Below are 24,705 nucleotides of genomic sequence, written 5' to 3'. Positions count from 1 at the left end.
TTTGGCCTTCTGTGTTTCTCTGGCCTTTCTTCTGTCTGTTTTAATTGGTTTGATGTGCTCATGTCCTCTCAGTCTCGCTCGTATTGTTCGGATGTCTCTGTTTAATGGACTCCAGACCCCGTAGCATTAATGTCAGCGCTCGATCCGAGTAATGAAACTCTCTGGGCTTTACAGACGGCCGTGTCGGACGCTCGTCGCTTCAGTGAGTCTGCGTGCGGGATCGGAGCTCATTAATTACGTGAGAAACCCAGAGCTGCGGAAACGGCCGGGCTCACGCTGACGGTCAGACGCGTCAAACCGCGGGACGGACGGGGCGAACGATCGGCGCCGCACGCAAACGCCGGCAAACGTCACCCTATCGCCGAGACGCTTCTGGAACACGACAGAGAGAGAGGAAGCGCTTGATTTAATTTCATATCTCAAACATCCTCCTCCATCCTAATGAACCACGAGCCGAACAAAACCGAATTAGGCTTTTTGCTGCATGTTTAATCTCATGGAAAATAAATAATGGATTAAAATAAAAGGACACGGAGGCAGTAATTAGACGCGGCAAACGCCGGCGAGGGATTATTCCGTTATTATTAGTAAATGAAACGAGTCCTCTGACAGCACGTGCTCGCGAAACGCTCGTGTCACCGCGCTACGCAAACGTCACGAGACGTTTTAACAAGGGTTTGTTGCAGGATCACAGATTTGCTCTTTTTAAAGTGAATACAGCAGCAGCTGTGTGTTTGCGTGCCCGAATTACACCAACGTTAAACACGTGTCACGTTTGTTCAGCGATCGACCGGCAGACGAATCTGCACAGAGCGCTTCGGCTCGTGATCGGTTTCTCAAAAGCGTCGTGAGATAAGTTGATACCGTGTACTTATGCCTACGACGCTTTTGGGAAACGCAGCCCTGGTCGTTTGATTCACCGACCTCTTCACCGCCAGATTTGTTCGGGTGGTACAGACAAACATGATTTGTTTGTTTGCATTTTCAAATACAGTTGAAAATGAATCAGTTTGTTGAGGTTAGTTCTGAACCTTGGTAAAGTTTGGACTAAATATATAAGAAGAATTGTGAAAGCAATTTATTTTCCAAACTTTTTAGTGTAGTGTTGAATACAGAAAATCATTTTGGTGAGTTTTTGAAGGTTAGTGTTATCCTGGAGCTCAACACCGAGGTCATGGGTTCGATTCTCAGGAAAAGCAAGAGCTGATCAAATGTAAATGTCTGCCTTGAATGCAGTGTATGTTGCCTTGGATACAAGTGTCTGCCAAATGCAATTTTTTATTTATTTCATTTATTTTCAATATAGTGTTCAGTTACATCACATATTTTTTGGTGGGTTTATAAAGGTTAGTGTGTAAAATTGAGGGGAAAAAAGTGTAGGAAGAAAAACAAAGCGATTTATTTGCATGAATGCATTTGGCAGACACTTTAATCCGAAGCAACTTTCGCTGGATTCAAACACGTTATCAGCTCATGCATTATTCCCTGGGAAACCGAACACATGACCACGGTGTTGCTGATCTACTGTTTTTTTTTTCCTTTCAGTCGCCTCTGACTCATTCACTGGAGGATCAGAGACATCGGTTCTTGTTTCTAAGCACCTCTGTAAAGCTGCTTTCAGATAACATGTAGTTTAAAATGATGCCTGTGTTTGCCAATTTTCATGGTTTTTGACCGTTAGGTGGCGCTGCAGTTAAATCCAGACATGAAGGGCAGGAAAACACACACCAACATAACATTGAGATCGGACCACAAACACTGAACTCAATACAACTTATATAGGCAGGATAATAATACACAGACAGGTGTGGGTGATTAACCAATAATGACTCAACGAGGACAGGAAACAGGAAGGACCGAATATGGGAGAAACCAACACAACCAGTCCAGTGGGGTGTGACAGTAGGTTACGTACGTGCGTGTAAGAGCGGCTCTGTTCGCAGTAAATGCTGCTACACAAACTGTTGTCATTTATGTGTGTGGAGCGTCTCAAACTCCATCTCTGCATGTTGTTTGGGTTTATTATAATGTTCATCTGGGAACGCAACGTGCGCTATTTCATCAGATTCGTGAGGTAAATCATTTATAAACCTACGCAAACACAGGAGAATACATCACTATCTTTCTTAACATGCAAACTGTTAATCGTGATTTCTAAATAAAAGTTTAAACCCTCACTCTGACTTTTGATGTCCACGCATTCAAGAAATGACAGTGGCTGTAGCTTTTTATTAAAGAAATGGCCAAATATTAAAGATTAAGAAATGTCGCAGGACATTCTAAAAGGCTGTTCCGAGACACAGCAAAAGACGCGATCCGTGAGCGCAAACGTAGTGCAGTGGAGCGGGCTTAATGTTTTAAAAAATAACAACCGGGAAAAATCAATCAGTTTCACTTGTCATAAACACTATAGGCCTACTTCTAAGACAACCGCACCGTAATCAAAGCGGATATTTTTACACTTAAAGTAGCTTATGGATCCCCACACGACAGGAAAAAAAAGATGTAAGCGTGCGCACAATATAATTCGCTCCCTCCTTTTACTAAATCGTGTGCACAACTTGCTAACTCGTTTGTTGATTTGATTCAACTAAATCCAGGTCACAATTTAGTAATGTCGTGTGCACGACTTAGTAAAATGAGGGAACGGATATAATAGTAATAATAATAATGAAGTACTGGGTTTTCTTTAGGCTACTCAAAAAGAAGAAAAAAAAAACACTTGTCACCAGATTTTACCATTAAATTTACCGTTCTCACAATTTAAAGTGATCAAGACATTTCCCCGGAGCACAGTGTTACAAGAAAGACTGTCCAGTTGAGCTCTTCTAAGTATGGGGAATGCACACGCTCGCAACATCGACATTAAGCTCCAGTCAAAGTCTTGTGAGAGCGCAAAACGCTCGGAGAGCGCAAAGGATTCGGTGGAGCTTTGCTTGTTTGTGACTGTCAGTTCATAAAAAGAATAAATAAGTTAATTACAAAAGTTGGTATATGTATAGAAAGTTATTTTTTATCAAAATGTAGCATTTATAGTAATTTGTTTTTGTCCTTGTTTTTTTACTGTTCATTTTCTCACTGAAAGACATGAATTTTGCTTGTATATTTTTTTAAAAGAGTTAGCGAGTCGTGTGTATAGGACAGTGTTTGAACTAAAGCACTAAAGCGCTGTTGTTTATAATACATTATCCCCTGGTTTCACAGACGAGGCTTAAGCCTATTCCCAGACTTAAATGTACGTGAGCTGTTTCAACTGAAAGAAACTTGTACTAACTGATCTTAAAATATATAAATACATCAGTGCCTTTGTTTTGTCTCAAGATGCACACCAGGCTCGTTTATAAAATGACTTAAACGACTTAACTGAACTATGGCTTAATCCTGGCTTAGTCTAAGCCCTTTCTGTGAAACCAGGCCTGTGTTTTTTAACAGTTTTGTTCAATAAATTCACTAGTATTTGAACTAATTATTATTGCCTCATTGCTATTATATATGTATTTTAAGTCCTTTTAAAGGCTATTGTTCACTTGGGTCTGTTTTTATTACTACAAAAAAGTATTATAATTATCCGATTACTCGTTTAATTGTAATCTTTGCTCGATTACCAAAATAATCATTAGTGACAGCCCTGCTGGAGAATAATGTTTGGTCATTTCTGTGACACAGAGGATCATCGGAGCAGGTTTATCTGTAAACGGCGTCATCTGACAGCAGCTTTTGTTTAGTATGTAGTCTTGGCTGAACGTCCCTCTCATATTCACAACCTGCTAACGAGGCAAAAGACTCAAGACTGAATAATTAGTAACCTATGTTTGTCCTCACACACATGCACACATGTACGTACACACATGCACCAACACACACACACACACACACACACACACACACAGTGTGAAACATGAGACGAGGAGTCTGAGATCACACACACGTGCACATGTAAGCCTGTGTGGTATTAGTCATGTTTATTCATTAAATGATTACATACGAGATCACGTTTACAGTGTTCGTGATTCATTAGTATGAGACAATCCACACTTAATCACACACTACCGTACAGAATAGAACAGAGCCCATCATTCATCATCATGTTATAAAAACTAAAGATTACAGCTTTCATCAAGTCATTATCTTCATCATTAACGAGTGAGATTCTTATCGGTGTCTGCAATTAGACTGAATTCATTCGTCACACGTACGTTAATAACGGCGGCGCTGAATATTCTCAATCTCAATGACTTTCCATGACGGCGTTCGTGTGTATATATATATATATATATATATATACATATACATATTCATATATATGTATTTCACACTTGTTAGACATGTACGACCTAAACTTTAAGTGCACTTTTGTTTTGATATTTTGATGTGATAACGAGTCTGAAAATGATACAAATGTGTGTCTGAACTTCAGAAATTAGTCATCCAGGTAATGAAGAGTCTCTCGCACACAACGATCCCACATCACCAAATGATGGAGAAAGACCTTCTTAATAGATCTGTTCTCTACAAATGAAGCCCAAACGGCTGTTTAACAACAGTCGAGCCATTTGAAATTTTAATGGCAGATGGCTTGCCATTTATTAACTGTCGCTCATCTAATGTAATCGTTTTACAACGTTTGACCATTCGATGAGTCTTCACGGAGAACATCAGCTGAACATCATTTGAACGGTTGGGCTACGACCTCACTTCCTCTCACCGCCAGATCTTCTTAGGGGTACAGGCAGTCAATCAATCAGTCAGTCAAACTTGTTTAAAGATTGAAACAAACAAAAAAAACCTGACAAAGACAAAAGCAAAAACAGATGAAATTCCTGGTGGGCAGGTGAAAGGATGAACATGATATTCAGAGCCGATCCTCCTTATACGCAAAATACACAAGCTGCGTAGGGCCCCTGAAACACCAGGAGGCCCCCTTGCTCTCAAAGATGATTTAGTTTTGTTTTTGAAGTGTGCCAGCGGTTATCGAAACATGAATGTTTATTTCTTTTAATGCGGTGCACCGTCGCCCTTTGTATGTAAAAATCAGTCAAATCTTGTAAAGTGAATGTGGTACAGTCTCTTGCTTGAGACTAAAAAAAACAGTTGAAAGTGTCTGTAACAGACCCTGTTTCTCAAGCTCTTTCCGTGAGCGCGATTCGAGATGGAGTGAACCACTGACAAATGCGTTTCATTCATTCATTAATACCCCCCTCCACCCCACGCAGCTATGGGCAGGGCCCCCTGCACTCGACACTGATAATATTTAACTTAAGATTACGAACGGCACGACCCGAGGGATACGGTCACACAGGTAGAGCTCACGTGTAGGTGTTTTTCCTTTCGTTCGCCTTTCACTCGTTCACCAGAGGATCAGAGACGTGGACGCATTTTCTGTAAAGCTCAAACACATTCTGTTGGAACATCACAGTAAACGCAACACGTTCTGAATCTGAGCTGTTAGGATTTGTCTGAAATAGAATTCTTTGAGGATTTTCTGACCTTACAATGCACACGTACACTGTGATACAGGAAGGGTTAGGTTGAACTTCCTGTGAACGTGTGTCAGATCCAGGCGTCATTCCTGCTGTTGTTTTCCACAGTTCATTCGTCCTGACGGAGTCCGCAGTGAGCGTCTCCCCGTTCGGAGGCCTCAGCACCTGTTTGACCTCACCGGTTTCTCCAGCGGGTCACTCGCAGCGTCTCCGTTCACACCGGCCGTTAAATCGAGTGAATAATCTCCCTACTTAAGCCATTAAAGGAACAATTATACGTGCGAACCGCAACGAGCCGAGACTTTCCCTCCGAACGCGAGACGGTCGTTAGATCTCGCTAACGCCGACACTTTGGACCGAACTGTTAAAACGAGAGCGACCGACGCGCTTTCCCTTTGTTCTGTCTGGCGCTTTCTGAGATCCTCTGAAACATAAATGTGTGTTTAACTAATGAGGCACATAAAAGCGCGTCAAACAAAGAGGCTGAATTAATCATGAGGTCTTGAGCGAGCGTTTGTAGTTTCTGCAGCAGGACGGAGGTGTTTTTGCGCTCGTCGGAGCGTGTGTGGGGTTTAATGGAGCGAACGCGATGCCATTAGACCGGCGTTTGAACCCGGCCCGAGCCGCTGACGGAGCGATCGCTCGCTCAGGTGAGGCTTTAATGAGAGATGCCGTCAAATGCCACCGTCGCACCGTAAATATCACAGCGGGACGAGAGCCGATCTGATGAAATGACGGTGAACACATAGAGCTGTTGATTCCTGCCGAACCCCGACGCGGCGACACGAGGACGAATGATCATTTTTAGGTGATTGATCTCTTTAAGCTGGTTTAGATGTTCTCCCAACTGTAAAACCGTGGTCTTTTAAAGGTCTTTTTGAGTGTAATTGTACAAACGCCCACCTTCAGCTGGTGCTTCACGTGTCTTTTTGCTGTCAAATCTTGACTGGTTTTTCTCAAGTAAATGTCAGAATGACTGTAGTCATATTTCCAGATGAACTCTTACTGGACTGAAGCAGCTTGGCTTTACTTGATTCTCCATTTTTTGGTCTCAAATCTGATCATCGGGATCTTTTGAGGAATGTTTGTTTCCAGAAGCTTTACTTTCACTGTTCCTCAGTGGAGGAATGATCCTCACAAGCCTCCAAAACATCTCACATCTTTTGCGGAACGTTTATTCAATCATCATTGGATTGCATTGCAATATATGTTTGGATCATTTCGGTGTCATCTTACTAACACATATTATTGGAGATATAGAGTGAACACTCATATTTACATCATTTCATGTCAGTATCTGCACCAAATTGTATATTTTTGCTCATTCTCTGGATAAAATGGAGCTGTTTTTCCTCTGTATTCTCAGTAGATCACACTATATATATATATATGTTAGAAATGTATTATTTCATACATCAGGCTTCACAGGGTTAAACCATGTTAATTGCACCAACGTCTGGAGGCTGAAATGAAAACAAGATGTATTTGGTTGAAATATTTGTTTTCTCTCTGTTGTATTATCATGAATATTTCATTGTGTGTTTCTGTAGGCTGAGCGTTAATCTCTTAATTGGCATCAGTGAAATTGTGGTAATTAGAAAGAGCTCAGTGTTTATTTACCCTCGACTGTCTTAAATGAAGGGATGTTGTTCTTCAGAGTGATCCTCCTGCAAATGTATTTGGTTTTAAAACAGCTGCTTTTGGAGACAGAAGGCTTAAACTGAAATAATAATGAGGATGTGAGACAAACAGATCCTCTCAGACTCTGAGCAGCAGCTGCAGACGAGCCGAATGCTGACTGTGTCGTCGGAACAGAGTCAGGAAACGAACAGACGAGCGGACGTACGGATCGTTGCCTAAAAAGACGTACAGATGCTTCACGTGAGGACGGACAGACGGACTACGAGTTATTAACGTAACGCGCGTGTTTATGTGCAGATCGGTCGTCAGTGTTCATATTCGATCGCGGTCTTTCTGTCAAGCACACTATCGCTCACCGTGAGTTCAGATGGAGTGATGATCTTGAGTGATATTGAGCTCTTCCGGCGGATCTGATGAGACCTGATGTTCTGCGTCGACCGACACGCAGTCCTGTTATATCATCTGTATTTTACTCGAGATTTTGAAAAATACAGTAAAATACTTATTATATTCAGGGCAGTAATTCGGTTAAAATTAGGCACAATAATAATAACACAAACTGAATAGTTTTTCATAGAAATCTTAATTTATTAGAGGCATTTTGAGGGGAAATATAACAATATAAAACACCTGTTTTCTATGTGAATATACTGTCAGTGTAATTGATTGTGTGTAGGGGTGCAGAATCGTCACAAGGTGACAAACTAAAGTAACCCCCCCAAACACACACACACACACACACACACACACAAACACACACACAATACATAACACAGGACTCCCACCCAAGAGCTAAAACCATTTATCTGGTAAATGGAACTACAAACAATTTAACAAGTGAAAGTGCGAAATGCAAAATATTCTATTTAGCAACAAAAGCAGCATTAAATCTGTTTTTTGGTTTTCTTGGTCTGCACCAACAACTCCACTGCCTTCTTCCTCTTTTGAGCCAAGTTTGTCTTGCGGGTCCAGTGTTTCCCCTAGGATCATGGCCTTGGGAGGGGGGGTGGGGGGGTGGGGTTGTGGTGTTATGGGTGGTGCGGCAAAACACTCACACAAACACTTCATAGTGTTTATATGTTTCTTTTAATTGCAGTATACCAATATATTATAATGTCTGAACAATTACTGTACAATAACTAAACAACTGTACACTGAACTAAACACTAAACATCAGATTTATTTTAATATGTTAATTATCCACAAAGTGTGCAGCTTTTGTCACTGCAGTGTATCTTTCTATCTTTCTTACTAACTAGCTAGCTATTAATTAAGCAATTTATTTATCAATTCGTTCATTCATGCATGTGTGTATTTACTTACTTACCAAGATCAGTCTTGTACAGCCAGGGGGAGTATTTCCCCTCTGACAGCCAAGCTGGGTCAAAACCTGTCGTTCTGTGGTGGCTAGACTTTTGCTGCTTGTCAGGGGCAGGACATGCAGCACTTGGGCTCTTTTCTGTACTTTGATTCGGAGTAGGAAAGCTACACCGGCTGCTGCTCGCAGCAGAACACGTGCTGTCATCGTCACCACCTTGGGAGCGTTTAAAAAACGCGGATATTTTTGCCTGCTGCGACATGCTCTCCGACACGCGGTCTCTGTCCGCTGGTGTGTGTGTGTGCGCGCGCATCGGGGCGGAACTCCGCCGTGCGCGATACGGAGGACAATTGTAAACGCGCAAACGTTGAGACAGAAATTACATGCCATCGTATAAATAACATAATGCTATTTAGTTTAATAAAAGAAAAAAGCACAGACCTGTTATATATAAATTACTTCTGTCGTTATTCGACGAAAATAAAATAAAATTAACTTGACCTTCAAGGGGGCCGGGGGGTGCCGTTGGGGGGGGCGGGGCGCCCCCTAATATAATGGTAGGGGAAACACTGGGGTCGTCTTCTGCTGCAGTGGTTCTGCTCTGGTCTGCACTAGTTGTTGATCAGAAACCAAACTCTTCCAGCCTCTTTTTTCTTCAGAAGAGCCCGTTGCCTTCGAGCCTTGTCCTTCGTTCCTGCAGTACAGACATTCCTGCAGAGCACCTCAAACTCTCCCATTTCCTCAATCTGAAAAAAAAAAAAAAACTGAAGTGGCCGAGTGGTAAAGTTTGGCTACCTGAACTAGTTAAATGCCAAAGTAGATAAAAGCAAGTTAATTGACAAATCACATTTCACACACAATGGCAAGTCAAACTGCTTTATAGCACTGCAAAAAATGATTTTCTTACATTTTTTGCCTTGTTTCCAGTCCAAATATCTAATAATTCTAAAATCGAAGTGCTTCTGGACTAGATACAAGACAAAAACTCTAAGTAGGAAAGAATATTTTGCAGTGCACCATTCAGGAATAAACACCTTTATGATTAAAAGGTGTTTGAGCGAAAACTACGGTCTACAATCAACAAGAATTGTTGTTAAGATGTTACATGAGCGTGTCAGGGCAAATAAACCACTGTAAATCTTCATTTCAGTACAATTTTTGAAGCAGCTGACAGGTTAAATGCGAGGTGTTTCTGCGTCTTGAAACAGCCCGTTACAGGTGGACGTTTAGCTATGGCTCAGCGCTGCCTCCACTTGAGCTGAGTGATGGTAGTATTACTGTACATTAAACGGTATGCTTTACTTGTAGGTCGAGTTCTCAGTAATAGCTCAGTAAAAGGTCGAGATTTTGCATTTTGCAAAGGGTAGTGAACTAATGTAGTGATGATGTAACTTACAGTCTTCATAGCAATTGCAACAGCAGCCTCACGCAAAACAAAACAAAACAAAACAAAACAAACAACAAAAACAGCAGCCTCACGCAATAATCACCGTTTTAATAATCAGCATAATTTACAGCAGATACAAATGATACAAACTTAATTGAGCTAGCTACAAACAGGCTAATCTAACCACCAACATAACATACTTATCATTAGCTTGTTCCTTCACGTTTTACGTAGCCTCTGTAAATACGGACAGTTGCCCTCAGCGTCTAAAAGTTAGACTTCAGGTGTGGGATTGGTTGGATGAGGGAAAGAACAGTAAGGTGAGCCAATCAGAGGCAGAGTAGGGCGGGTCCATTCCTTTGACAACAGGGGGAAAAACGCTACAGTGACACATGTGACACAGATGACTCGCAGATACCACGACGACCCTGCTCTCCCCCCCACCAACCAAAAAATTTTGTTTTTTACAGATCTTGAATTTCACCGAAAGGTCACAAGTTTGCACCCCTGTGTGTGTGTAAAATGAATTAAATATAAATTGATGGCTCTGTTTATAAGAAATGAGATACAGTAATTTGCACATACAGTTTGGTTATCTAAGTTTTACATGAAATTATTAGATTGACGGCTCTGATTACGAGTTATCACGTATCATTATCTCTCTTGTAATCTTCCACTTCACTAAATGGCGAGTCGTCGTCGGCAGCGTTTGATGTGAAATTCGGGCGGAGGCTGATGTAGATCTGGTTATTAGTACGGTATCAGATGTGATGTCGTGTCAGCGGGACGCCGATGCTGTATGCGGAGCGAACGCTCGTGGGTTACGTGAACGTGAAGAAAAGCGTCGCTCGGGTCGTGACCTCTCGTCTGAGAGCGGCGCTCGTCAGCATCCTGTCACGTGATCACACTGACGCAGCATTAACCTCATTAATCATCTGACACGCTTCTGGAGAGGAACGTGTGAACGTTAAGAATCACACGTGTGATGGAGTGACACGTAAAAGAGAGAGACCGGAGGAAAGAAGCTGATGAAACCGCTGTGAACACGTGCTGAGCATCCAGAGCCGTTTCTACACGTTTATGATGCGCTGCCATACAAACTCAATCACAGAAGTCATTAGAACGTCATTTACTGGAGTGTTATCAGAATTTCTCACATTTTGATTGAATAAATCAGGAGCTGTTCACTAAATCCAGTGTGGATACGAACAAGTGTGTGTGGATAGAAAAGCACAGAAATATAAATAAAAAAAAATAATAAATCAATCGTTGCGTCTTTATTTTGATTACATTTTAAAAGATTAAATTGTTAATGTTTTGTGACTTCATTTGAGTACCACCATTTTTGATTAAAATTGCATTAAATCATAAATAAGAATAAAATATTTCAAATGGTCATATTATTGTAAAATTTCAATAAAATATTAAGTTGTTAAAGTTTTATGAATTTAACTGATTATACGTTATCAGATTATTCAAATTTAATTACGATATAAAAAATGAAAGCGGGAAAAAAAGTGGCATTTCAGAAAAAGAACACATTTCACAGGCCCTAAAAATATGTGATTTTTGTTGATCTTTTTAAACCTTGTTAAATTGTTTATTTAAGGTTTTATTTTAGGTTTTATAATAATTCAACAGGATTTTTGAATAAAACTGAAGATCCAGTGGTATCTAAGAGAACAAACTGTAGAAAGCCTGGGAACATTTTATTCCCTATGAAGGGCCCCTGGCCCCAAAATATTTGAGAACCCCTGCGTTAGAGCAAGTCCGTGATGGTTTTGATATGTGTGTGTGTGTGTGTTTGTCCATCCTGTCTCTCTCTCTCCCTCTCAGTCTGTCTGTAATTGTCCGGTCATGTCGAACACACGTCTCTCTCTGTCTCTCTTTCTCCAGGCGTCTTTCAGCATCACTGAGGAGTTTGATTAGCTCAATCTTCGCTCAAATTGCTGTCCGTATGCGAGCGGCTGCGTTATAACCAGCAGAGCAAATGATTAGATCTGTATTTCAGCGCATTAATAACGGCCCTCAAATTAGATGCTCAGGCAACATCCGCAGAAATCTGCTTTCCTCTGAGCGGCCCGATATCTGCGGCACGAATAATCACCAGAATGAAAATCAGGACAGAGACGCGTACGACTCTGATTCCTGTTACTGTATTTCTGTAGGGCAGGATTATTATAAACTAAAAAAAAAAAAAAAAAAAAAATGTTGTTGAAATAAAATATAAACAACCTTTATTTCAGCTAGTGGCCAAAAGAAAAACTGAAATAGAAATTAATAACAACTGTATAGACAAAAAAAACAAAAAAAACAACAACAAAATGAGTAAAACTTTAACTAAAATTAAAAAGAAAACAGAAAATATAAAAATAAAATCTAAAATATTTACAGACACTACAGTAGTATCTCGGAGACTGGAGCAGTAGACGAGCTCAACGTCTGTGACACGAGCCATGAACGCGTGTGTGTTTGTGCATGTGTGTGTGAACCGGTTTCTGTCGGAGGTGGTGGTTTTTCGGGCGTTTAGCGTCTGACAGACAGACCGGTCTGATAATTACAGTCTGACATGACGGCCCGCCGCCGCTGACAACCGCCTCCATTTTCTCAAGCGTAAATTGCTTTCTGATCTGAAATTGAAAAGCATTTTCTCACGTCGGCACGGAAAGCGACACGTTTAATGAAACGGCGGTCGGACGGACGGCGCCTCATCGCTGACCGGAGATTCAGCGGCTGACAGAAAATAGCGTGCGTTATCCGTGAGGGAGACGCGTGACATTTATCTGCTCGCGCTATGACACTTGACCAGAAATATAAAATAGTCTGTAAACAACCTGTCCGTCCTGCGGGAAAAATGACTCCCATTCCAGAAATTCCTCTGAAAATAATGAGACATCACCGTGAGACGGACGGAAGGACAGACGGACGTCAGGCGTGGAGATGAGAGGCGGGCGGACGCGTGGAGTGTGTGTTGTCGTGTTAAGGGGATTATGGGAATTAAGCGTCGGCACTCTCGGCATCCAGAGGTGGGATTAACACCCGGAGCGGATCAGGAAAAGCAGGAACACATGCGGTCAGTCACACATTAAAGGCCGTGAGGGTCAGTCTCTCTCTCACACACACACACACACTCTCTATGAGCGCGTGTCAGTGAATGTGAAGAAGAGCTGACGGATCCACACACACACTCCAACACAATTAACATCAACACCTCTAAAGAGCAACTGCACAAGCTGTCCATCGCATATAGTTTCAGTTATTTCAGTTTTTTAGGTGCTTCAGTGGCAACAAATATTTGTACATTTATCAACAATCAAAACGAGCGCAAAACAACATAAAGAAAGACAGAAGATAAAAAAAAAGACTGTGCTGGAGACACTAAAGCTGCGCTGACACAATCTGTATTGTATAAAGTGTTATATAAATATAAAGGTGATTTGGAGACAGACTGGAGCCGATCACTCACTTTCACTCGTCTCTTGACAGACAAACACATACAGCGAAGCCTGCACGCTCCACGAGTACCGTGGGCAGTTTCACATCGTTTTCCAGAGAGTAAATGTTTAATTTGGTGATCAAAGTTTTCCCCAATTTGTGAGTATTTTGTGCACTCTGTGAGAAAGTGCACTGCCTGCATTTTGTTTTGATGGCAGTGTGGACCAGTGTTGAGGAGTAATTACTTACGTCTAACGGAATTACGCAAAATAAATGTAACTGTAGCCCATTCATGTACTTCTCATTCACTTTGAATGGGCGTTACCATTTTCAATCAGAATCAATCAATCAGATCGCCTTATGAAAATACCCCAGCGCAGACGCTAGCCAATCGTGTTCATGCAACAGAAAAGTAAAGTGATTGGCTGTTGTCACTATGACGGACGCATCAGCACCAAGCTTCAGACGCGCCCTCCGTCAAGCCTTAACGCTGACCCCGGGGTGAATGGAGCATTATCTCTTACAGTTACTGAGAAATTACATTGCAGTTACTAACGAGCACAAATAGGGTTACATCTGAATATTTTCACACAGATTTAATTGATTTCTTTCCCAAATTGCATTGACTGCTCTAAAATATGAGACATCAGTGACATCAGGAGACAGAACAGGACACATGCTTATTTGATAACTGTTTCATTTCCTGTTTGGGTTGATGACGTATGTGCTTCATGTTTTAAGGTTTAACTGTTTTTTCCAAGTCATTGTCAGATGTGTTTTCTGTCATAGCTATGCAAAGATATGATTTTTTAAAAAAAAAACAGCATCATAGCGATTAAACTTTATCTTGTTATGATTTTAAATATGTATTTAACCTAAGAACAGGGGCTAAAGTCTGATTTTGTGGTGGTGGCATATTTTTTTTTAAATTAAATTATTATAATCTTAATTCAAGCAATAAAGTCTTATGAAAGTCTGACAGTAATCGGCGTTGAGTGCTAGTGTAAGGTTAACCCGACCTGCTTCAAATGTTTCAAAATGATTAACAGTTGAAAGCATTCATTAGACATTTAGAAAAGTAATCAAAAAGTAGTCAAATGTAACCAGTTACATTACTTTAATAAAGTAATTGAAATATTGACACTACTTATTACATTTTAAATAGGGTAACTTATAATCTGTAACCGGTGACATTTCTAAAGTATCCTTGCCAAAACTGCTGCAGACTCGGCCTCTCTCTGTCTTTTTAGGGCCAAATATGTGTTTGAGTTTCCCGATGATTGATGTAACAGTGTTTCGTTTGTTCTGAATGCGTTTGACAGTGTTGTTCTGCTCCAGAGCGTCAGTGTGACGGGGGTCAGTAGATGTCACTGGATCATCAGGACTGAAGCTCTGGAGCAGCTGACAGAGGGGACTGCGTCCATTGCTCAGGGCTTTATGATGCTACGAGTCGGGTCGCTGAGCTTTAAACGCTTCCAGAATTTGATTGCCCTTTTATGTATTTTTATAATGAGTGGATATTTGCTTAAAGGAGAAGTCCACTTCCAAAACAAAGATTCACATGTAATGTACTCACCCTCTTGTCATCCAAGATGTTCATGTCTTTCTTTCTTCAGTAATAAAGAAATTATGTTTTTTGAAGAAAACATTTCTGCATTTTTTCTCCATATAATGGACTGATATGGTGCCCCGATTTTAAACTTCCAAAATACAGTTTAAATGCAGCTTCAAACGATCACAAATGCGGTTGTAAATGATTCCAGCCGAGGAAGAAGGGTCTTATCTAGCGAAACGATTGGAAAAAAATACAATTTATATACTTTTTAATGTCAAACGCTCATCTTGTCTTTCTCTCCCTGAACTCTGTGTATTCTGACTCAAGACAGTTAGTGTATGTCGAAAAACTCCAATCGTATTTTCTCCCTCAACTTCAAAAATCATTTCAAAATCATCCTACATCACTGCAGAAGTACAGACACAGTGTTTACAAAGAAGATCAAACACCCTTAACAAAAAAGGTAAAACAGTGATATAGGACGATTTTTGAAGTTGAGGGAGAACATGAGATGGGAGTTTTTCCACATACACTAACTGACATGAACCGGAACAAAAACAGTCCAGACAGAGTAAGACAAGACGAGCGTTTGACATTAAAAAGTATTTAAATTGTATTTTTTTTTTATGAAAATCATTTTACTAGATAAGACCCTTCTTCCTCGGCTGGGATCGTTTACAACCACATTTGTGATCGTTTGAAGCCGCATTTAAACTGAATTTTGGAAGTTCAAACTCGGGGCACCATATCAGTCCATTATATGGAGAAAAATCCTGAAATGTTTTCCTCAAAAAACATAATTTCTTTACGACTGAAGAAAGAAAGACATGAACATCTTGAATGACAAGGGGGTGAGTACATTACATGTGAATCTTGGAAGTGGCCTTCCTTTAACTCTGCCCTGCATGCTTTAGTTGTTGTGTGCCGGTGGACGTGTAGAGTATTTCTAGAGAATTCTGCATGTAAAGTGTCAGCTGGATGATTTGGTCACTTCTTGATTTGGATTAGTCGGCGGACAGACGCCTCACTGCCATTCAGGTGAATCCGCTTGTTAAGTGACGACGTGAAAAAAATGTTGTTTCCGGGTCCAAGCCTCAACTCGTTTCTCTTGAGAAACTGTCTCAGCAGCTGTTTGTGAGCACTGTTCATTCATATTGAACATTTAAGCTAAACATTTTCAAACTTACGGTGTACACTACAGTCTCCGTGCTCACAGCTTCCCAAACGCAAATCATTTTTATATTTATTTGGCTGTCTAGGATTTCAGTATGGGGTTATAATTTTTTTGGTAGTATTATATCACATTTGTGTGTATTTTAGCACCTTTTGTTGTTTTCTTGTGTTATCTGATAAGGCGTTTGGACCCGGAAGTGTTGACGCGTGATGTCAGACTTAACAAGCGGATCGGCTCGACGGATTCTAATATTTTCAGCCCGATTCTATCAAGCATCTCTATTGGGCCTGTGCGCTTTATCTCTCACTTTATTCACTGCAGGATTAAATATGATCTTTAGATCTGGGGGCCGTGCGATGACCTCCTGTGCTGTTGAGTTGCGTCGTATCACGTGTCGACAATAGCCAGAGATACTGTCAAAAGCGTCAGATATTGGCAATATTAAGAGGATTTAGCATTTCCGGTTAATGTAGACATGTTACCTTATTACTGGGCCTATTATTATTAGGTTACTATTATTATTAATATTATTGTTTATTATTCAGCTAAATTACAATTAATTTACCCCAAAATAATTTCATAGTGCATCACCGCATGACAAGCTGTGAGTATAATGAAAGATTAGACTATTAACTTACTCCCAATTGAAAACGTTTTTAAAAACTACAAATCTAATAATTTATACAATGAATTATATACCTGTAATTAAATTATGAGACAATATGCACGAGAGAATATGCACCGTTAACGCAGCGTTAGAAAGCGGCGTCAGTGTTTTTACTTTCACTTTCTGTGTAACGAATGAGGTTAAGACGTTCACCAGTATAACTAAGTTTGCACATTGCTTGTGTGATATTCATTGGCTCGCCTTCGTGGTTTAAAAAAGAAATTTTCCAAAAATGTGACACAAACCCCCGGAGGGGGACCTAACGATTTTCCGCTACGCCCCTGTGAGCTCCTAATGTGAATGTGTGTTGTGTTCCCTGGGATCTGGATCTTTTCTGGAAGGTGACTAGTTTTTCTGAGGTCAGCGGTCAGGGCCCAGGTGTGACAGTATTGATCCAGCAGGTCCAGGTTCTGCTGTAGGCCGCGTTCAGCGGAGGACAGCAGAACCTGCTCATCTGCGCACAGCAGACGTTTGATTTCAGGAGCTGCGGAATCGCTCCACAGTGAGCGTCAGCTCGTCGATGTGTATGTTGAATAATGTTGAGCTCAAACAGCAGCAGTGTCTCACTCCACGCTCCTAAGAAAGATTTTTGTTCTTCTGTGCTCATTTTTACACCACATTTGCTTTCAGTGCACATTGATTTGATAATGTTGTAGGTTTTACACATACACCACCTTCCATAAGTTTGTAAAATAGTCTTTGATTCCAGATTTAATCAAATGCTTTTTTAAAAAGTCAGTCAAACTTTTGAATATTTTGTCTTTGTTTTGGAGGCTGTTTTTTTTTTTTGTCAGAGAATGTAACGTGTAGATGTGATCAGAAGTGTGCGGTCATGTGGTAAAACCTAATTTGGCTTTTACTCAATATTGTGTGTGATGATGTGTGATGAGTCCAGTAGCCTATTTTTATGAAACTACAGAATAACTTTCCCAGGTTGCTGCTCACACAAATGCCTCAAAATGGGATTAAACTTTATCTCCATTTTTAAAGATTTATTTATTTATTTTTTTGTATTTTTTTTTAAAGAAGTGACCTGCACTCAGGACCACAGTCAGAGTCATTTCGGAAAGGCTGATAGGAATTTAGGCTGTAAATTTAACAGTGAGAGATTGTAAAAATGCTACAGTAAAAGCGTGTTAAATGGTTAACGGTAAGTTCCCCTACAATTTACAGTGAAAAACTGTATTGGACATTACATATCATTTTAAACAATTACGGTAGTATACCATTTTTGGAAGTTAAAAGGAATTTATAATTTACAGCGAATAAGTTAAACTGACATTCCCAGAATTCCCTGTGTTACATTTCAAACTTGATGTTGTTGTTGTTGTTGTTGAAATATGTTTCTTCTTAGTTTTTTCTGATCAGTTTTGTACATTAGGGTTATGTGTTACATCTAATGTTGTTAAATGAATGTTTATTGCATTATTTCAGTTTGCCTAAAATGTTGCTACTGTATTTTTTACAGTAAAATTCTGGCAACCACAGCTGCCGTTTTTTTTTTTTTACCATAAATTTTAAGGATTTTTTTACAGTGTAGTTTGTTTTATCATTTCATTTAGTGTTTCATTTTTTTTAAGTTTAAGGGTTTAATTTTGTCTTTAAGTTCCTTGACAGTGACGGGAAAATCTAATGAATTGCAGAGATGGATCATTTTGTTTTGTATTTGTATTAGCTACAACCCTGTGCATGTTTATATAATCGAAGGGCCTCACCAAATACATGAGAAGGAGAGACAGAATTATGTTCTCTCTCTCTCTTTCTCTCTCTCTGCTCTAAGGTACATCTTTTCTTACTCAGTGTTGCCGTGGTGATGGTAACCGTGCCATCATTCCTCCAGCCTGCCTGTCATGGTTACCAGGCAACAGGCTCCTCTCCCGGCAACAGCCTGTGATGCTCAACAGCTGTAGAGTTATGCTGGAGGTTGTGTGTGTGTGTGTGTGTGTGTGTGTGTAATTCAAAGAAACACAGCTGATGCATTCTGGGAAATGAAGTGTTTTTCCACCTTGATTCACAAAAGTTAATTATGTGATGAAATATAGAAAAATATATATAACCTTAATTTCAAATTTTAAGTTATAATAAATGACAAAAAAATAAATACATAAAATAAAAAATGTCAATTCATTCTAATTCTGCTTCCTTAGATTCAAGACTAGACTGTGGCTCTTTATCATGTTAATTAAGGTTGAGGAGGTGAGCATCCGTCCTCTGAGCACATCTGTGTCAATGCGTCGGTCAGATGAAGATGATGATGATGATGATGATGATGATGACAGGAATCAGGTGTGTGTTTCCATCATCACATCATCAGCCTGAAGGTAAAGCCGTCGTCACATGTTCAGGAGGGTGCGAGTGACTGATCTCTGATCTGTTTGTCTCAGAGCTTCGATCAGGCTGGGTTCGGGGCGCTGACCTTCTCGTGGCTCCTGTAGGTCGTGACGTCCTGCTGCAGAGACTGTGTGTTTAATGAGGACGATTGGCTTCTGATCAACTTCTGACAGATGAATCAGACGTCCTGACGTGTGCTTTATTCCGGAGTACAAACGTGCGCTCCACATTTCCAGAAATAAGTAGAATAAAGTAGAATATTTACACTGATGCCAGTGAACAGATGTGAATGAACAGCATGTCAGTGAGCAGACGGACACAGACTAGAGCTACACCGTGTTGAAAAAAAAAAAAAAAAAAAAAAAAAAAAACTCCCATTGTGATATTTTGCAACATAAAACTACACAGGAATTTTCACCAGTTGACTTGAACAGCTTTATTTGGAGACAGTGAATCATTTGAGTGTTGCTGGAGTGATTTCGTTTTACGTTTGGTGTTATGCAGTGCTTAATTTGTAAATGAATAATTGCTGGATCAAAAACAGCGGTTAAAAGGCGCTTCACTGACGTCACTAAGCGGTGATGCCACAACTATAAGAGCATCCTTTACAAGTTTCTACATGGGTCTTGGCTAACTGCAGCCTAGGGCACAGGTTTTCAATCCCTGGGTCAAAAATTGATCGCCAGGATGATATAAAATGTGTATGTAAGTTACATTAAAAATAAAATTTGTCATCATAAAAATAAATTCAATCATAGTCTATATATATGAAAGGTATAAATATGCAAAATAATATCTGAATTAAATAATTAACGGATTTAAAATACACGAGGCGCGGCGCTCCTCAAACAAGTTCACAGAAAGGAAACCGAGAACCGAGATGACAGAACGCTCATCCTGTGTGTTTGCTTTATTTTACAAAAGCACAAATGTTCTGTTTTTACTGTGAATGTGCACAAATAAAAGTAAACACTTTGTGGTTTCGAATGATGTCTAACTCTTATCTGTAAGGCCAGAAATAGTGGAGTATTTTGTGTTTCAGCTATTCGATCGCGTCGGATCGTGTCTGTACATCATCAAAATAAAATACAGTCAACCAAACATATTAAAGGTTACACTGGTCAATTTAAATAATCTGTAGTCTAGTGTAACGTCACTCTGCTGTTATGCCAAGCACATTCTTGCATGTAGGGAGGATGCTTTTTTCCATCGAAATACAAAGATGTGTGAAGCACACAGCCTAGTCTACATTGCGAATATGGAAATATTTGGATTTGTGCTGAATTACAGAGGTACATGAGCCCAACGCCTGATACTTTGAGTTTGGCTTTGTTTTGGTTTCTTAGCTTTATATATTTTTTCCATTCTTGTTCTGTTGTGAATACCATTACATTTCAATGGTTTGTTTTGGAGTCAGGGGAGCTAGCGTATAGCGACGTTTATAGTGTTTATAATGTTCATACATTATAATATTTTACTTGATTTGGTATTATATCTGATATTACTGCACTCTCTAAACATTCTGCTGATCACTAAACGATATGTTTTGCCTGCAGTGCACGTTTGGAGAGAGTGGGTTAAGCAGTAAGCACCAATGAGAGCGATTTGAACTTAAGAAAGCTGATTGGTCAAAAGGACCAACACATAACCTCCAAATACGTCTGCATAAACCCGCGCTTGCTCTGTCTCTTATGCACGCACACACGCACGCGCTTTCACAATCCAGTGCACCTATTAATGCCAGATCTTTAAAAATGAATAAAATTCAAAATCTGACATTTTCTGAAACAGGATCCGGCTCAAATCAAATCTCATATAATAATACCTAATATAATAATTATCATGCTTTTGTTTAAACTATTATCAAATACAAAATGAACTAAGTGTACAAAACATACTGTAGTAATACTATAGAATAAAAATGGAGTAAAATTATAACCCATCTTCATTTTCAAACAATAAACGTTCGAGCTTGTATTTTGATGGGTTGTTGTTGCTGCTGCTGTTTTCAGGGTGAAGTTTGGCTCTCTGTTCATTTACACACGTGATGCTCATGATGTCAGCGTCTCAGAACGGCTCCATTCACAGTAAACGAACCACGAGGAAAACTGAAAAAAACGATGAACTCCATGTGTGTAAATGCTTTTTCTTCAAATGATGATGGTAAAATAGGTTTAATTGTGTTGTGTTTTATGTGGCATTAAGTTGGCGTTCCCATTCCCATCTCAGAGGCTGCTGTAGGATTTTAACGCTCCGTGTTTGATGGCGTGTGACGGCACTCATTGTGTTTGGAGAGGAACATCTGTAGAACTGAGAGATCAGATGCTACATCAGGTGAACCATCACACGATTACACTGATTACTGTAGCAAATTAACAAAACGGACCGTTAAATCAAGCACTCGTATGTGTTTTTTTTAGGTCTGATTTGTTTTTACGACCAACTGAAACACAGTTTGACTGGATTCATGACCTTCAGTAGCTAAAGGAAATGATGGCCTGTGTGATCTGTAGTCAGATGTGTCGTGTGTAATGAACAATATCCGTCTGTGCTCTCTGATATATCCGCTCATGCCAGAATGAGTGTAATATCACCCATCAGTCATTCTCTCACCTGTTGAAACGCATGTGAAGCGCTTTGTCTGATATTAGATTGTGTTGGAGTGAACGTTATTTATAGTGTTTGTGTCTAATTAAAATCGCAGCAGGTTCAAAGCGTGTGAAATCTCTCCTGTGACATTCTGACAATCTTTCTTTAGCTGTGAAGAAACCGGATAACACTCAAAACACGAGAGAGGCTGCGTCTCGATTCTTCGGCTGTGTGATGATGATGGGAAACACGTTTAAAGGAACAGTTCAACTAAAAATGACACCGAGTTTGTTTGTTCATCAGATTTGTAGAAATGTGTCATTCCAACTGTCTCACCAACGGATCCTCTGCAGTGAATGGGTGCCGTCAGAATGAGAGTCCAAACAGCTGATAAAAACATCACAATAATCCACAAGTAATCCACACCACTCCAGTCCATCAGTGAACATCTTGAGAAGACAAAAGATGAAACAAATCCATCATTAAGACGTTTTCCATAATTTATAATAAGGCTTCCTCCAGTGGAAAAGTCCATCTCCTGTTGTCTCTCACATCCAAAATCCAGCCGTTTGTTTAGAGGTGCTTTGGTTTGTAAACGGTGCTTGATCTGTTCAGATTTCACTTCTGATTCAGACCAGACCACTTTTTCACTGAAGGAAGCGTTATTATGGATTATGGACTCTGGACTATGGACTCGAGTTTTAGTTAAAAACGTCTTGATGGATTTGTTTCAGCTTTTGTCTTCTCAAGATGTGAACTGATGGACTGGAGTGGTGTTTATTACTTGTGGATTATTGTGATGTTTTTATCAGCTGTTTGGACTCTCATTCTGACGGCACCCATTCACTGCAGAGGATCCGTTGGTGAGACAGTGACGGAATGACACATTTCTACAAATCTGCTGAACAAACAAAATCATCTATATCTGGGATAAACATTTAAATTTTTGGCCGAGTTCCTCCGTTAGGTGTAAGACAGTATGTTAGTATTGGCTCATAAAGGATGCTGGAAGCGTTGCCACATACAGCTGAATCATTTCAGTTCAAGAGTTTAAAGTTTTTGTCAGATATCACTGAATCCACTGAATGTTTGTGGTGTCAGCGAATATGTTCCGACGTGGATTCCTCTGTGTTAATTCTTCTTGGTAGATTTTCCTGCTAATGGATGTTAATTAAACGGTGTTAATTATGAAAAATGTTCTTCTTTAGGTCACGTTTAGCAGCGTTAATACGTTTCTCGCCTCACCTTCCAGCAGTAGCGATCCGCCGCGCTCGTGGTCTGATGTCGGTTTGTATTGGGCGTCTCTCGCGATCTGTCCGTTCCTCTCATCTTTCGGTTCAGAGAGGGAATTTCCCGACGCTCCTCTCATCTCGCTGCCATCAGATCCACTTCCTGCTGACGGATTCCCTCATGTGTGTCGAGGGAGAGAAAAAACAGAGATAAATGAAGCTCGTACGATTCGGTGTCATTTTAAAAGGCCAGTGACGATATTACTGGTTTATTTTCAGGGTTCTTTTTCTTTCTGTCTTTCTGACAGGACACTGCGAATGAAATTAAGGAGAGGGACATTTCTATAATTGGCTGCGGATTCTCTTCAGCTCTTCATTTCTTTCTTCCATTGCTCATTTAATGGTGTGTGTCATTTCCCTTCATCATGTTATGTATTTTATGGTCGTTTTTAAATGTGCTTTATAAATAAACAATGAAATGTTTTCATCGTGAGCTGCGCCGCCCTACTGGATGCCATGAGAAGATACAACAGAATCCTCCTTATTTTTCAAACGTGCGCTGGTATGAAAAAAGTCTGGGGTCAGTAAATATCTGTACTGTCATTTTTGACCGGTGTAATGCGTCACTGATGAATAAAGGCTTTTATTAAAAACGAAATAGATTCATTAAATAGCAAAAATGTACTGACAGATGGTAGATTATTGAATGTTAATTTTACATTAATGCCCAGTGAAGAAACACCACTGAAATACAAAGGCACAGTATTCTGAATATTCATAATAGTGTTCAACTGATGGTGCATATGCCTGTCTCCAACATTTAATCACATCTATTTAAACTGTATTAAGTTAAACTGTATTATTTAAACTATTGAAATTGCATAAATCGCCCAAAAATGTTAAATCGTTCATCATTTTCTTTAAAATATCTTGTGTTCCTCGAAAGAAAGTGAGAGTGAAATCACCCTCATCTGTGACGCACCAAAAGCTTTAAAAACACACACACACACACAATGGCAGTCTATTAGGAAGGTTGTGATGAGGGTGAAGGGTGTGGAAAATGACTCTGTGACTCAGCACGTGATTTAGGATTCAGTATGATCAGTTTTCCGGGTCTTTAGGATCACATACATTCATTGTGTGTGTGTGTGTGTGAGAGAGAGAGACGTTCTCCTGCTCCTGTTTCTCATTAGTGGTTTAACTGAATGTGTCTATGTTTGTTTGTTACAGCATTTAATATGCAAATATATTTTCACTGTTATGGTGTTAATTGACTGTTTCCACATTTGGCACTAATATATGTGGAGCAACAAACCTACTGAACACTGAGGAACGTGATGAGTGTGTGTGTGTGTGTAACACAACTGGCATAAAATCTGGATCCATATCGTTTATTTCTCTAGACTGCTTATTTATAAGCTAAACATCTGCTCCCGCTATCATCAGCTGTAACACACACACACACACACACACACACACATGAATCATGAGGGTCTGTATGTCCTCCGGCTGCTCCGGTTCGAGTTATTCAGTGACATTCACGAGTTCGCTCCGTCTGTCTGACCTCACGCCTGTTTGTGTGTAATTACGTCTTCACCTGTTCCACCGCTGCCGCTCACGACGTCACTTCCTGTCGCTGTCGGTGTTGTTCTGCGGTCAGGATCTGGTTGATCTGTGATGATTTTATTTTTGACTTTATTTTATTTTCAGCCCTGTCCTGAATATTCACAGAAATGAGAAACATTTACTGTTTTATGTGAATCTGCTTTGACCTTGACGTTCTGTTTGAGGACTGAGATCCTTTTATTGCTTAGAAACAATTAATATTGATGTATGAGGTTGATAGTTGTGTTATTTATAAATAAGCAAACTTGTGTTCTTAGGAGATATTAGAGATAT

The 24,705-nt window shown here is 40.0% G+C and overlaps 1 protein-coding gene across 3 annotated transcripts in view; it reads left to right on the top strand.

Annotated features, from left to right (window-relative positions):
* The window catches only part of nrxn2b (neurexin 2b), a 389,816-nt gene that overhangs the window by 131,880 nt on the left and 233,231 nt on the right, over positions 1-24,705 (top strand). The gene's annotated exons all lie outside the window — the stretch shown is intronic.

This window comes from Labeo rohita, chromosome 7 (assembly GCF_022985175.1).
Source record: "Labeo rohita strain BAU-BD-2019 chromosome 7, IGBB_LRoh.1.0, whole genome shotgun sequence".
Classification (NCBI taxonomy): domain Eukaryota; kingdom Metazoa; phylum Chordata; class Actinopteri; order Cypriniformes; family Cyprinidae; genus Labeo; species Labeo rohita.
The sequence above is the reverse complement of the archived record's forward strand: the minus strand, read 5'-3'. Positions and strand labels throughout refer to the sequence as shown.